Genomic DNA, 13,998 nt, shown 5'->3' with positions numbered 1-13,998 from the left:
AGGGACCGGGCGCCGCCTCCTGCAGCACCCGGGGCTGCGGCTGGGGGGGGGAGGAGGCGTGGGAGCACTTTGCGCCCCGGCCCTGACCCACGGCTCTCCTCCGGGCGGGGTGGAAAAAAGCTGAATTACCGCTGAAATACCAAAGACAGCCTTAGATGCCCGTGTCCGATTTAAAAATTACAAAAAAAAAAAAAAATCCACAACAGAAGCGCACGGGTGCTGCCAGGGGAGGTACAAGAGGTCCGCGTGTACGTGGGGGAGCAGGTAGCGGAGCCCCCGGGGGGACGGGCCCAACGTGCGGTCTCCGCCACGGCAGCGGGGACGGACGGGCGACCTGCGTCAGAGGCAACACGAGTAAAAGCAGAAAGGTACGAGGCGGTTATCGTTACATCGAGGCTCACCGGGCTGAAAGGGAATAGAGAATACGGTTACTTACAAGAGTCGTAGCCCGGGCAGCCTCTGACCGGGGAGGAAAATCTGATTCTGCTTTCTGGGATATTTTTTTTTTTTGAAGTCTGATTTGCAGTAGAATCAAGCTAAACCCAAAAACGTTCTGAATTTTAAGCAGCCAGACCCTGCAGCTGTTCCACAGCAAAGTACGTCGACCTGGTTTAGAAACTCAGCGGGACTGTGAAGTTCCAGGACTTACCTTTGCTGGGGACCCACAGCTCCAGGGCACCTCAGCCTCCCAGGCTGTCAGCTTTGAGGTAGATCTGACAACGGGCTTCTCTTAAGTTTGGGACCTCCCACCGTTTCCAGTGCATCGAGGTTGGGCCAAACTCATTGGGGAAAAAAAAAAAAAACCAACAAAAACCCGCCCTTATCAGATTCGAGATGCTTTCAATGAAATGGTTCGGGAAATACAGCCAGCGTTTTCCAACATAATTATTTCTTCAGGAAAATTCCAGACAGCTGGAAACGAAGTGATAACTCATTTATATTCCTATAAACACTGCCCCACGTAACTTTAGTTCTAGCGATTTCTTCTTTGTTTACCGGTAAGCGTAGACTCTGTTTGCTTACAGCACATGGAGACATCTAGTGACTAAGTAATAAACTGCAAATCAATTTCAATTAGGCTGAAATCTTGGAGATTACCCTAGGATCCTTTGCTTGCACTATTGCAGTAGGACTGCAGCGTTCAGGGTGGTACAACTTCAAACCACCACACTGCAAAACAGCAGTTTCCGTATGCAGGGACCATGATGGAATGAGCAGCTGCGCTAACTCATGCAGTGACTGTGACTGCAGCTTCACTGCACAACTTGAGCTTCAGGCCATAGTTTTCAGGACTGAGATTTAGAGTAATACTTAAGACAGAGGTTTGTCTGTATAGACACAAAAGGGGCTGAGACAGTTCCTAACTTGCCCTTCTCACTAAACCACAGTGAAGGAAGCCCTTAGGTGTATGAATAAGGCTGTTTCATCTTCACTTTGATCACGTCTCTGTGTTTCTATTCCTTCTTCTTCAGCTTAATTTTTTTTGAATGCCCAGGAGCACAGTCCTTCTAACACATGTGATTGTAAATCTTTCCTCATTTCGACAAATGCACATGCAAACTGAATATTTACATTTGCCAATGACTTTGGCTGAAATCAAATTGAAGGTAGTTTACCTTTGTTTAATGTGAAATTCAAACTTTTCAGCTGAAAAAAATGCCCAGTTAACAAAAAAAAATCAGCATGGCACTGGGCATCCATTTTACACTAGTAATATTATGTTTGTCCATGGAACACACATGTCCAATTATTAATTCAGTGTCTCTTTGGATGGGCAAATTGTATTCATGTACAGTGAAACTGTAGCAGATAAGTAGTAGGTGTACTGTTTTTACTGTATGCACTGTTTTTAGTATGTGTCTGACCTTCTGAAAGTTGTTTTTTTAACATCAAAACACTCTTTCAATGATCCTACATCATATAATCCTGTATAAAAAATAATGCTGAATTATTCCTCAGGAATGCCAATTCATGCAATTTAATTCATGGAAATCCCTGTACTCCAAAAATTTTTCAGGGTTAAGCCTTTCCTCTCCTTTGAGAAATTATTTTCACTTAATGCAGCACTTCCACAAGAAATATCTGTAAAGGTGATTTTGCCAGATGGATATGTTTTCTGTTCTTATTAAGTAATAGAACTAAACTCTTCAGATGTGTTACTCTTGAAATGCTTTTGTTTTTCATTAACACAAAGCACTGCTCACCCTCTGGAAAGATAGGAGTCCAGGAACAGAAAGTATTTTCTTTTTATATACTTGTATACAGAATGAAGAAACACAGGCTGCTGATCAACATTCCCAGTCGCAAGCCTGCAAGGAGCTCATTGCAGTGGTACCTGGCTAGATGTTTGCTGGTACTACTGTATGGGGGCATAAACTAGAACACTTCTACAGACTTTAAGTAGTCTGAAGGTAAATATATTGTATTATATATGTATGCATATGTGTGTGTGTGTATTTTAGACAACACACACAATGAACATTTGTCAGTCTTAGGCAAATCACAAGTACCTGGCAGCTGTATAAACACTAGATCTCTTCTATCACCCAACAACTATAATTTTTTAAAGTGATGGATACATTTGAATAAAACAATCCCTAAACCCAGTAAGTATGAGAAAGATTGGACTTTAAGATTACCTGAGTATTTGAAATCTTTGTATCAAACCCAAATGGTGCACTAAAGCATTACATCTCCATCTGGTATGACTTCTTTCGTCATACTGCTTCAGGTTTAAGCAGACAAAACCTTGGCCAAATGTATAACCCAAAATTTAAAAATAGCAAAAGATAGGTTTGAAAGAGGTCATTGATGCAGTCACTATGGTCTGATGATTATTTCAAAATAAGTGAGAAGGAAGCCAACTTTTGTCCTTCTTAACAAAAAGAGGTACTAGGAGACAGGGGGGACAGTGGTAAGTATATCATTATGTCCTATTCTCTGAATTCCCATCCAGATCCTTGCAATTTAGAAAATCTTACTGTTGGTCTATTGAGATAAGAGAGCAAACATACATATTTCTTTCCTTATTTAAGCCTTTCTGGCATATGTCCCAGGTAGTCTGTGGTAATACCTTTTCCATATAGTAGCTGTGTTTTAAATTATCATACTAAACACATGGATTTTTAATTACCTCTCTGGGAGTCTAACACACCGAGTGGCAAAAAAAAGTTAAATTCCTGAAATAATGCAAAGGCTGCCTAGGCTGAGGGGAGATTTGCTCTTGGTAAAAGCCTGTTCCTACTTTGACATACTGTGCTTCAACCAAAGTTAACAGCAGTTAACAAAATATAACAACAGTTTAAGGCAGAAGACAAGAGTTTGAAATGCATATGGGGGAAATGTGGAGAGAACTTGTAACCAGGTTTTAGTAGGGAACAGTTTCAGCGTACTCTCTTCCCTTGCCCATTAAAGGATCGTGCCTTTTTCTTTATGCGTGTCAAAACAAAACCACACAAAACTCATTTGCTTTTTGTGAGTCTACGAAAAAGTGTGAAAAAAGTTGTTAGAGAATTAATTTATTATTACTGAAATTAAAAACATTAAAAGCAAACAACAAAAACCTATGTTATGTGGCAAATGCATTCACTCAGGAGTTCAGAAGTCTGGGTTCAGTCCTTACCTATCTTACACAAAAAGTCTTTTAAATCAGTGATGTTGACAGGAGACATGTGGCCTCAAGACTGCTCTGGGTGCTTTAAGGATTTCACCAACTTCCCTAAAGCTTCCTCTAATGACCTGTTACTGAGTTCTGCCTAAATCCTACCTTTCATTCACCCCCCTCACTTTGGCTGTTACCAAAAATTTTACAGCAGAGAAACATGTCAGAATTTCAAGATTCTGGTCATATAAAGATGAGAAATCGCTGAAACCCAGCACCAAAAACTGATAAATTTTTAGTGCCTTTTAGATTTTCTTCTCTGTAATTAGTCACTGACAGTGAATCAGCAAAATAATTTCAAAATTCCTGTTAATAAAGGGAGTATAGGCTGCACTGAAGGTTGAAAGGAGGATTCATAAATTGGGTTTCTAAAAGAATAGTTGAAAATAAATACAATGAGCAAATGAGAATGGGGTGACTGTGAGGAACCAGTTATACGTAGATGGAAAGCATGAAGGGGAGCAGATAACTGAGACAAAAGGAAAAAGAAAAAAAAAGAACACCACCTCCCCGCCCCCACAAATATGGGTACAAGGAAGCTGTGTTTTGTCTTTTATACTTCTCCTAAAGTGCAGTTTGATGAAAGACAAAATGCAACAAATTCATATTGCATTAATTTTTAATATCATCAGAATAAAAGTCACAATTCACTACCAAACCAATCCATCTACTCACATTAAGAAACGCAGATATTTCCTCATTGTGTTTACCTTTTAGTTCAATATTATTAAAAACATGTGATTGTGATTGTCCTCTGTATTTAAGTACTTTTTCCTTGGGAAGGCTTCCCTTGAGTGGTGTCCACCTTCCAAGTCACTTCAACATTTATTTTAATATGAATTTGATTGACATTTATGCCAATTTTACTAGCAAACTGTAATAGTGAATTTGGCTTGCATTTAATGGAAATATTGATGGAAACTGCTAAATGAGTTACCAGAAGCATAACCGTAAGGACTATTGGTCCTATGTGCTTGTTTGGTTAAGAAACATAAACAATATGTAACCACATAAACTATTAGGCTAGTCCATCCCGTGAGAGTTGAGTTTGCAGTGCTGTGCTCGTAAGTCAAAAGCCACAGTCTACAGACCTTTACACATCTGTCAGAAATTTGTGATATACAACAGATTGTGAGACATTCCACAATCCATAAGGCAGACTAAAAATTGTTAAAGACATAATTTCCTACAAATTGCTTGCCAGACTTTAGTTGAGACTGTTTGAAATAGCTATGATCATTTGTGTTTCATCTCATGTGCTCGGTGCAATTGCTTTAAAATTATGCACATAATAGTTCTATGCAACAAATTTATGTCCTGAATTTTTTGCTCTTTATTTTTATCTTAACAGAGCATGATTTTGGTTAAGACTCTATGAAATTTACAAGAAGAGCAGAGCTTAAACCACAGATTTCTGATCTGTATTCACATTAGCAGATATATACAAGTAAGCCAGATACATGACAAAATTGTGTTGTTTTAATCTTGGAGAAAGACAGGGAGTCTGACTTCCACTGTAGAGAAATGCATTTTAAGTGCTTTGCTTTTATGGTTATTTGTTACGTATCTGATTGAAGAAACAATATAAATATTTTCACAAGTAGAAATGTTCAGGAATATTACATAATTAAAAAGCATTAATAAATAACTCTGGAAAAAGAACAAAGCTATAATGCTTCTAGATTGTTGCCAAAAACAGATGTGAAAAGTGCTGAAAACCTGTATTTGCTGGTAACTCACTTCTTCCAAGAACATACACAGGTAGGAATACTTTTTATGTCTTTGAAAATGTAACAGGTAAATGGCAACCTTAGGACTCCAAGGTAACGTTTATTTCTGTGGCATTAAATCCAAGTTTGAAACAGAACTTTCCATCAAACACTGCAAGACACATTTCTTGCACAAGATGATTTGCTAATGCAAATCTTTGTACAAAACTTTGGGCTCTCAACTCTGAGGCATATTCAGACCATCGTCCCCAAAATTATACTCTTTTAAAAACTTCTCTAAAATTCAGTGAAAACACATATGACACACTTTAAGTAATAGTTATGTTGCTTACCTTGTTTTGTACCAAAGCAATCATGTGCATACGTTAAACTGAAGGGGGTTGTTTCCAGTAAATTTTCAGTTCTCTGTCAACACAGTGTGTCACCAAATGGCTGACTGAACCTTCTTCCTTTTGGGAAAGAACAAATACAAAGGCTAATCACTGTTACAGGAAAAGTTATCTGTTGGGTTCCCTGCATAGGATATCATCCTGACCTTTTGTTTTTTACAAAAAACAGGAATTGAAGTGTCTCATATGAATGACAGCCAAACGTAAAAACAAGAAGTACTTGTTTGCCCATCAGAAATGAATCCTTCGATTCTCAGAGGTGCATTTGCAGTGCTGCAGAACAGGTATCACCTTAAACAACTGGAAGTTCAGGTTGAGATACTTAATAATCCTAAAAATCATGTCACTTTTTCAAAGTGAGTTCCTACAACAAGAGCTTGAGGTGAAAGCACAGTGACCATTACTGGCTTTGCAGATCTGTTTCTTTAAAAAAACATAAAGTGGTATTAAAATAGGAATCCTTATACCAGAGCAGACATTCATCTAGCAAAGTAGCCTGTTTCCAACAGTAGCTGATGACAAGAGATGGTGAGTATAAAAAAAATGTTAACTAAACATACATCAACACTTGGTGGACTACTTCCCCATCTTCCAACGATTTGCAGCCCTGTGTCACCATTGATATACTTCTTTTTACCAGCTTCTGTTAAAATAATCTGTTGCTTTCTGAACTCACAGAAGTTCCTAGCATCCATGGCATCCTGTGACAAGGAGTTTTGCAGCATAACTGCTTCTTGTAAGAAGAAGTACCTCTTTCTATTGGGTTTGGAGCTTCCACTTACTCATTTCATACAACACCCCTAGTTCTTATGTTGAAAGAAACAGTCATTCCTTATTCACCTTCTCCATGCCACTCCATCACATTCTTCCATACTCTTCTCTTTTCCATTCTAAACATATTAACAAAATATATTGCTTTGTCCCTTACATGGAAGCTGTTTTGTATCTCGCCATCTTTATTGTTCTTATGCCAATTTTGCTGCACCATTTTTTAAATATGACAGAACCAGAATTGCAGTAGGCTCCAGAATATGGGCACCCTGGATTAAAAAAACTGCTTTCTCTTCTCTCTTCTCTTCTCTTCTCCTCTCCTCTCCTCTCCTCTCCTCTCCTCTCCTCTCCTCTCCTCTCCTTTCCTCTCCCCAAACCATCTCTAAAGCCTTCTTGCTTTGTCAGCCACCACTGAATATCGAGCCAATATTTGCTTAGTAGTATTAATTGTAATGCCAAGATCTTATTTCTGAAGAGTAACTGTTCAGAGCCCATAATTGTCTTCATAAACTTAAGATTTCCCAACTTGTAAGTGCCATATGCTACTGCAATCAGATCAAGAAGTTTTTAAGGAGGAACTGCCCTTCAGATTAATCGCATGCTCCTGTTCTGTGTCAGTTACAAAATATGAACAATACAAAAATGATAACCTTTAAAACATGACAGCTCTTTTAAGAAAATAGAACATCACTTCCCTGTTGTCTTCTCAAGTGCTGTCATTTAATTTTAGATAAACAATGAGGGGGGAAAAAACATGAAAAATACCTAATAAAGTATATAACATGCTCAAGGCAAGACAGTGTTCTCAGTGTAAGCTTGCCATTCTTTATACGCTCAAGGCTAGATAACACTAGATCAGGAAAGTTTTCTGCTGACCCCTTTATTTTCCTTCAAGTTCTCTTGCTACCAACCTATTGTTTCTCTCTTGCTTTTTTGTTCCACTCCCTTCCCCTATTGCCTATTTTATTGCAGTAGAAGCACATTTACTAAGCAAGCCAGATGTACGTGTTGGACTGACACCAACATTTTATTGTTAAGTCCTACCTCCACAAAATTCCATGGAGCAAGCTGCATAGAGCAAGAGGACAAAAAAAAAAAAAAAAGACTACAGTGAGCAACATACTTCATGTTTGTATGTAATATGTCCAAAACTCAGACAGCAAAGTTTTCTTAGACAATGAATTCTCAGCTGAAACACCAAGCTGAGCATACAGATAGCATAATATCTATCAAAGTAATTTTCTCCATGTCTGAATTAGACAGGGCACAGACTTTATGGAGATGAAAAACTTAGCTGTAATTTAAACCAAGCCCTGGGAAAAACAATGCTACAGTTGGGGGTCTACAAAAACCCCGACACCACCAAGCCTTTAGAGAATCAGAGGTACTGACTGGCACAGGAACAGACATTGAACAGAAAGGGTCCTGCTGGCTTTATGTAGCACACAGCCTGTCTACAAGACTCGTTTGGCCAACATTTTCCATGAAGCATGGTGTTTCCTACCATATATTTACATTGTTTACAAGCATAAGGAATCACCAATGGTGCTGAGCTAATACAATGATTAAAGCTTTCCATGGGTTCAGACTAAAACTCAGGCGAGGCCTAAGCAATGCAGCGACTTCCCATTGGCCTCTGCTGCAGGGATGAGCTTCATGCAGGCTTTGGACTAAACCTCCACCTGTACATGAATAAGATTCACGCTCTAATCCTAAGGAATTAAGAACAAAGGAGTCAAGAGCTGAACTTGGTAAACAAACAGTTAAATGCATATGATGAGAGCTACTTACAGTTTCAGAAAAGGAGGTGTTCTTGAGCAGGAGTGGTCAGAACAAGAAGCTGTCTGAGATTGGGAAAATTTGTGTCCTCTCCTTGAAGTGTTCAGCAACTGGAACAAAAACCCTTAGATATTCACAGTCCTGCTAACCAAAAAGGCAAGGAGTGGGGTAGTGTTGTCTCCCAAAGCTACAGATGCTTTTAGATCCAATCTTTTGCTATGCACAAAGAATTGTTCATTACACAGTTACAGAGATTATCAGGACATTTGTTATTTTACTTAATTTCAGTTATCCAACATCTAACACTTTTGACATTACTGTTTCAACTCATACACCTTTCAGGAGATATAAAACAAATCCTATGTATAAATTATTGTATTGGGTTTGTGTGGCAAGGGTTTTTTTTTGGGGGGGTGGGGACTGCACATGTGGCTTCTGTGAGAAGCTGCCAGAAGCTTCCCCCATGTCCAACAGAGCCAAGGCCAGCCAGCTCCAAGTTGTACCGCCACTGGCCAAGGCTGAGCCCATCAGTGACAGCGGTAGTGCCTCTGGGAGAACAGATTTAAGAAGGAAAAAAACTTGTGGCAGCACAGAAACTGCAGGCACAGAGAGGAATGATAACATGTTAAGAGAAAGAACCCTGCAGACACCCAGGTCAGTGAAGAAGGAGGGGAGGAGGTGCTCCAGGCACCAGAGCAGAGATTCCCCTGCAGCCCATGGTGATGAAGACCATGGTGAGGCAGGCTGTCCCCCTGCAGCCCATGGAGGTCCACGGTGGAGCAGATATCCACCTGCAGCCCATGGAGGACCCCACGCCGGAGCAGGTGGGTGCCCGAAGGAGGCTGTGACCCCGTGGGAAGCCCACGCTGGAGCAGGCTCCTGGCAGGACCTGTGGACCCATGGAGAGAGAAGCCCACGCTGGAGCAGGTTTTCTGGCAGGACTTGTGACCGCGCGGAAGACCCATGCTGGAACAGTCTGTGCCTGAAGCACTGCAGCCTACGGAAGGGACACACGCTGGAGCATTTTGTGAAGAACTGCAGCCCGTGGGAAGGACTCATGTTGGAGAAGTTCGTGGAGAACTGTCTCCCATGGGAGGGACCCCATGCTGGAGCAGGGGAAGAGTGTGAGGAGGAAGGAGCAGCAAAAACGAAATGTGATGAACTGACCACAACCCCCATTCCCTGTTTCCCTGCACTGCTAGGGAGGAGGAGGTAGAGAATTCGGGAGTGAAGTTGAGCCTGGGAAGAAGGGATTGGTGAGGGGAAGGTGTTTTTAAGATTTGGGTTTATTTCTCAATATCCTACTCTGATTTCATTGGCAATAAATCAAATTTGTTTCCCCAAGCTGAGTCTGTTTTGCCAGTGATGGTTAATTGCTGGGTGATCTCCCTGTCCTTTTCTTGACCCAGGAGTCTTTCATTTTTTCTCCTCCATCCTGTTAAGGAGGGGGAGTGAGAGAGTGGCTGGGTGGGCACCTGCTGGCCAGCCAAGATCAACCCACCACAATTATATAGTAGCTTCATCTTTGTGGTGTGTCATTTGAATTCAAAGAATTTTAAAAAGGCTTTTCCTGTTTATTTTGCACTTTTGATAACAGCTTACCTCTAGTCGGCTTCACTATTTGTATTATCTGTCACAAGTAACCAGGAAAAGAGAACACTTTTTCAGAATCACAGAAATGTGACAATAAATCATAAATTGTCTGAAAGCCAGATAGTACAGAAATCACTTTTAAAACATCCTCCTCAATGCAAAAAATTGACTTGATGTAGAGATAATGAATTAAAATGAGATAATGGACACAAATGTCTTTGCATACTGTTATTTCAGATATTTTCCCATTAAATTTGAAGAATATAATTAAATTTGAAGCAATGCTACCTGATCCATCTATCCTCTATAGCAAATACTCAGTAACAAGTTACTAGATACAAGTCTGAAGGATTATTTGCTAGTAATGACTAGCGAAAGACTAGTAGGGATGTTATTTTATTTGATGAATTTACAGTTCAGTGTCTTTGAGTTTCTTGTGAGAAACTATACAAATATATTCAGGCAATCTTAATATCTGCCTTGGAAATCCTGCAGCTCTACAATTAAGTTTCAAAATACGGACTGCGTATGAACTTAATGACAGAGATTGCTGATTGGAACAACAAAAGGCATGAGATGTGAATGGCTCCCATATGTCTCATGGGTGCTAATCCTGAAGCTCAGTAATCACATTTTAAAGGGAAATATTAGTAATTACTATACTCAGGATTGGAAAAAAAAGGTTAGTATGGCTGACAACTCACTGTTGGTTAGTGCCGTATTCCAATTCAAACCTAGAGTGGAACAGATATTTGCTGTCTGAAATTGCTTGCCTGGAGAACGAAGTTTCTTCCTCCCTTTAAAAGAATTTTACTTCCATCCTGGTACACACGATGTCCCTTTCACTAGCCAAATTTTCAAATGTTTCCTCAATGAGGAAGGCAGACAGCTACAAGCTTTCTTTGTCAGTAAAATGCTGACTTTTTCATATGCGGTTGACAACACCTGAAACTTCACAGGAGGCCTGTTCCTTTCTTTGGACTACTCTTAAGCTAGAACTTAAGTTAAAGAAGTATTTAACATCTGAACAGAACTGTCAGGTGAAGGCCATTTTTGTTTCCCTTGGACTTGAACATGGCCAAGGAATAAGACAGCCCTGGAAAAGATGATGATTCCTAGGCTTTGCACAGGAACTGGAAGGAACAGAAGCTTAGGACGAAGCTTAAGGCTCTTTTAAACATTCAGATAATACTAGAAATGGAAAAGCTGCATCTTGCTATGGACCAGGCAAATCTAAAGCATGAGACCACTACATCTGATGTCTGGCTGACACTTGGCAACATATTTGGTCTTCCAGTGGCAGCACTGAAATCCCCTCTGGATTACAAATGGCCTTAACTTGGAGAAGTCGTAGAACTACAGAGGCCAAAGCTGTGATCTCCCCTGTCACACACCCCAAGGTACCCATCAGTTACAACCTCAGGCACCTGTCCTTGACCCCTCAAGGCCCAGCATGCAGAATCTCAGAAATGGTCCTGCAAGTAGCAGCACATAAAGAAAAGTGCAAACAAGCACTTTTGGTGTTGTCAGCTCCCATGCCTCTTTCATTAGCTTGAAGTTTAATTAAATGTTTGCCTTTCAGTCTCTAGACTCTCTATTCTCTCTAGAATGCTATGGTTACATCAGAATCTAAGCTTTCTTTTAAAAATGTAGTATTTTTAGCTTGTGTTTTGAAGCTAGAGCTTGGCAGTATCTCGTGTGCCCTTTGCAGGTTCAAAACGCAGGAGGTAAATCAAAAGGACCAGGCTTGGGTTAGTTTGTCTTGAGGGAGAGGGATGAACTCAGGACTTGTTGTGGTCCAACATATGTTTTTAATATACCGGATTGGGCTGGGCTTGAGTTCACTAGTTCTTCCTTGTTGAAAAGACTCATAAACATCCTCAGGGAAACAGATCTGTTGTAAAACTTTACAGAATGCATTCTATTTGGAACTAAATCCCAGACACACTATCTACACACAGCTCTATAGGATTATTTTTTTTTTAAATTATCTTATTGATAATATCATTGCTGTTTCACAATGCGGTATTGTCTTCCTATCATTCTGCCAGTATTGTCTCACAAACAGTACAGTCATTAAATAGTACTTAAAGGGGAGCAGACAGCTAACAGGATACAGACCCTTTTATCTTTGAGTCAACTTCAACCCGTACCCCAGGAGATGAAAATAATGATGGATTTGTGTTTATAAAGTGAGTTAAAAACAAAGCTCAGAGGAATTGCCTGATGCCATTGTGGGGAAGCATGCTGAAGACAAGCAATCTTCTCAGTCCATTTCTATGCAAACTGATGTCTGTTTTGTAACAATTACTGTCTTATTCAATATTCTAAGCAGAAAGGTCAAGCTCAGAAAGGTTAAACGCATCTTTTGGGGATCTACCCATTCTGGTCCTTAAGTCATTAACAAGGAAAGTCAATAGTATTGATGGACTCTTTCAAGAAAACATGTAAAATGACAAGGAAGTCAGAAAAAACCACTATACTGCAAGTACATATTTGAAACATAAGTATAAATTCATCTAAAGAGGGTAATCATTTGCCAATTTTCTTGCTGGCATAAATTCCTACATTCTTACAGCACTCAAACAGAGAGTCTTTCCACTGTATCAGCTAATCTGCCTGTGACAAAGATTCTTCAGCCTAGCATGTTAAATATATTAACATCTGGTAATTCAGGTATGTGTCAGCAGAGGGCATAAAGAAAGGTAGAAAACTTTCAGTTGTAATCTAATCTAAAAATACCTTAAAATAATCCATTGTTGTAGCATGCTTTTGTTTCACTATCAACATTTGCCTTTTGTTACTGCTTGAAATTGCTGTTTCTAGGCCTACAAAAATGAATTTTATAAACATTAAATGTATATGTTGTTAAACAGAAATAAAGAAATATTATTTAAATAGAAGTCTCTGCTTATCTTCTTACAGCTGTTACCTTCCCATAATCTTTGTTATATGAATTTCCACAGGAAAGCACATGGGAAGATGACAAAACGAAGGCAGGTGTTTGCATACTTACCCTTCTCAAGAATGCCCAGTATGAATTATTACTGAAGTTTTGAATGTCACATTAATGTGGTACATTAAATACATTCGAAAATTAAGAGTCCACACATGTAAATAAAGTTACCCCTGATGCAGTTAGTCTAATCTTATCTGTGCAACTGAAAGCATGATTGCAGGTCTAAGTCAAAGGACTTACACAACTCACTTTACTGATCCTACTTTGAGAAGAAGCTTAGGGGAAAAAAAAAAGACTTGGAAGAGAATACATTCTCAATGTCTTTACCAAACACTTTTAGTTCTAATTTGGTTACAGCAGGACAAGAAACTTCTAAAGACATGGCCACTGCCTTCAGTAAGATGTGCATTTTTTGAAAACTGTAATTTTTGTCCTTGTAGCTGGTAAAAATAAGATGACAAGAACCTAGAAAATTCAACTGTGGCGAGACTGAATGACCATCTATTTGATTTTTACTGTACTAACTAGCTATATCAGGACTTGTTCCTGTGCAGTACTGGAAGCACTTAGATTCCACTGCTACGAAGAGCCAAGACAGCTCTGCACCTTGTGGTGTCACCAAGGCCATCAGAAATGTCAGCAATAGTTTTGGAGAGAGCTCACGACGAAGCTTTAGACATTGCACCAGGGTCTAACCCGGGGGGGGGGGGGGGGGGGGGGGTAATACACCCCAGGGTGTGTGCAAGACAATCCACTGGGGTGCAGGAATATGTTTTTTACCATTAATAAATAAAATATTTTTAAATAGTGTTTTTTCATCTTTATCTCATCCTTTTTTAATTTCTATTTTTGTATATGTTTTATAATGTACGTAATATATTGGTACAATAGTACATGTATATAATTTATAAATAAATAAATATAAATCTATTAGGGGTGTGTGCTCAAAAATGTTTTACTGATAGAGGTGTGTGATCAAAAAACATTTGGAAGCCCCTGGCCTAGCCCACTGGTACAGTAAATGGTATCAATGAATAAAAGTAGAGGATGTGCCATCATTACACTTAAAATTCTTTTATCAGAAAAACTGATTCTCCAAGGACATATGACAAAACA

General features: G+C 39.5%; 1 protein-coding gene across 1 annotated transcript in view; it reads right to left on the bottom strand.

Annotated features, from left to right (window-relative positions):
- The window catches only part of TMEM2 (transmembrane protein 2), a 50,718-nt gene extending 50,194 nt beyond the window's left edge, over positions 1-524 (bottom strand). Inside the window, exon 1 of the mRNA XM_010568604.1 lies at positions 437-524. The gene's annotated coding sequence lies outside the window, so the exon portion shown is untranslated. The remainder of the gene's footprint in view (positions 1-436) is intronic.
- Between the last annotated feature and the right edge of the window lie 13,474 nt (positions 525-13,998).

Source organism: Haliaeetus leucocephalus, unplaced genomic scaffold (genome assembly GCF_000737465.1).
Source record: "Haliaeetus leucocephalus isolate CR32 unplaced genomic scaffold, Haliaeetus_leucocephalus-4.0 Scaffold251, whole genome shotgun sequence".
In the NCBI taxonomy this organism is placed as follows: Eukaryota; Metazoa; Chordata; class Aves; order Accipitriformes; family Accipitridae; genus Haliaeetus; species Haliaeetus leucocephalus.
The sequence above is the reverse complement of the archived record's forward strand: the minus strand, read 5'-3'. Positions and strand labels throughout refer to the sequence as shown.